Source organism: Tachysurus fulvidraco, chromosome 14 (assembly GCF_022655615.1).
Source record: "Tachysurus fulvidraco isolate hzauxx_2018 chromosome 14, HZAU_PFXX_2.0, whole genome shotgun sequence".
In the NCBI taxonomy this organism is placed as follows: domain Eukaryota; kingdom Metazoa; phylum Chordata; class Actinopteri; order Siluriformes; family Bagridae; genus Tachysurus; species Tachysurus fulvidraco.
The window spans coordinates 26,249,603-26,252,102 of record NC_062531.1 but is presented as its reverse complement, the minus strand read 5'-3'; the positions used below and the strand labels follow the sequence as shown (position 1 = coordinate 26,252,102).

General features: G+C 40.8%; 1 protein-coding gene across 8 annotated transcripts in view; it reads right to left on the bottom strand.

Annotated features, from left to right (window-relative positions):
• The window catches only part of si:ch73-138n13.1 (stress response protein nst1), a 50,751-nt gene that overhangs the window by 5,651 nt on the left and 42,600 nt on the right, over positions 1–2,500 (bottom strand). The gene's annotated exons all lie outside the window — the stretch shown is intronic.

Below are 2,500 nucleotides of genomic sequence, written 5' to 3'. Positions count from 1 at the left end.
GTACACTAGTACACAGTACACTGTACACTAGTAAACAGTACACAGTACACTAGTACACAGTACACTAGTACACTAGTACACAGTACACTAGTACACTAGTACACAGTACACAGTACACTAGTACACAGTACACAGTACACAGTACACTAGTACACTAGTACACAGTACACTAGTACACAGTACACTAGTACACAGTACACTAGTACACAGTACACTAGTACACTAGTACACTAGTACACAGTACACTAGTACACAGTACACAGTACACAGTACACTAGTACACAGTACACAGTACACTAGTACACAGTACACTAGTACACAGTACACTAGTACACTAGTACACAGTACACAGTACACTAGTACACAGTACACAGTACACAGTACACTAGTACACTAGTACACAGTACACAGTACACTAGTACACAGTACACAGTACACTAGTACACAGTACACTAGTACACAGTACACTAGTACACTAGTACACAGTACACAGTACACTAGTACACAGTACACAGTACACAGTACACTAGTACACTAGTACACAGTACACAGTACACAGTACACTAGTACACAGTACACTAGTACACAGTACACTAGTACACAGTACACTAGTACACTAGTACACTAGTACACAGTACACTAGTACACAGTACACAGTACACAGTACACTAGTACACAGTACACAGTACACTAGTACACAGTACACTAGTACACAGTACACTAGTACACTAGTACACAGTACACAGTACACTAGTACACAGTACACAGTACACAGTACACAGTACACTAGTACACTAGTACACAGTACACTAGTACACAGTACACTAGTACACAGTACACTAGTACACTAGTACACAGTACTGCTGCAGTTATACTTTATAAATATATTTATTATATTAAATTATAAACTTTTGTTTAAAATAGATTTTAATGTTGCTGCATTTTTATCTTTGCTTTAAAGGGAGTTAAAGTGAAGGATACGGCACGGTGCAGGCAGGAGCTCGACATCAAATAACCTTACGAGGTGTCCGTGGTGTTTATTATGAGGTGTCCGTGGTGTTTATTACAAGGTGTCCGTGGTGTTTATTACGAGGTGTCCGTGGTGTTTGTTATGTGTCCATGGTGTTTGTTACAAGGTGTCCATGGTGTTTATTACGAGGTGTCCATGGTGTTTATTGTGAGGTGTCCATGGTGTTTGTTATGTGCCCATGGTGTTTATTACGAGGTGTCCATGGTGTTTATGATGAGGTGTCCATGGTGTTTATTACGAGGTGTCCATGGTGTTTATTATGAGGTGTCCATGGTGTTTATTACGAAGTGTCCATGGTGTTTATTACGAAGTGTCCATGGTGTTTATTACGAAGTGTCCATGGTGTTTATTACGATGTGTCCATGGTGTTTGTTATGTGTCCATGGTGTTTATTACGAGGTGTCCATGGTGTTTATTACGAGGTGTCCGTGGTGTTTGTTATGTGTCCATGGTGTTTGTTACAAGGTGTCCATGGTGTTTATTACGAGGTGTCCATGGTGTTTATTGTGAGGTGTCCGTGGTGTTTGTTATGTGCCCATGGTGTTTATTACAAGGTGTCCATGGTGTTTATTATGAGGTGTCCATGGTGTTTATTACGAGGTGTCCATGGTGTTTATTACGAAGTGTCCATGGTGTTTATTACGAAGTGTCCATGGTGTTTATTACGAAGTGTCCATGGTGTTTGTTATGTGTCCATGGTGTTTATTACGAAGTGTCCATGGTGTTTGTTATGTGTCCATGGTGTTTATTACAAGGTGTCCATGGTGTTTATTATGAGGTGTCCATGGTGTTTATTATGAGGTGTCCATGGTGTTTATTATGAGGTGTCCATGGTGTTTATTACGAAGTGTCCATGGTGTTTATTACGAAGTGTCCATGGTGTTTGTTATGTGTCCATGGTGTTTATTCCAAGGTGTCCATGGTGTTTATTATGAGGTGGCCTTGGTGTTTATTATGAGGTGTCCATGGTGTTTTTTACGAGGTGTCCATGGTGTTTGTTACGAGGTGTCCATGGTGTTTGTTAAGAGGTGTCCATGGTGTTTGTTACGAGGTGTCCATGGTGTTTATTACGAGGTGTCCATTGTGTTTATTATTAGGTGTCCATGGTGTTTGTTATGAGGTGTCCATGGTGTTTGTTACGAGGTGTCCATGGTGTTTGTTACGAGGTGTCCATGGTGTTTGTTACGAGGTGTCCATGGTGTTTATTACGAGGTGTCCATGGTGTTTGTTACGAGGTGTCCATGGTGTTTGTTACGAGGTGTCCATGGTGTTTGTTATGAGGTGTCCATGGTGTTTGTTACGAAGTGTCCATGGTGTTTATTACGAGGTGTCCATGGTGTTTATTACGAGGTGTCCATGGTGTTTATTATGAGGTGTCCATGGTGTTTATTACGAGGTGTCCATGGTGTTTATTATGAGGTGTCCATGTGGACTGTAAACTCGTCTTAAATCATCACAACCAGCAGAAAA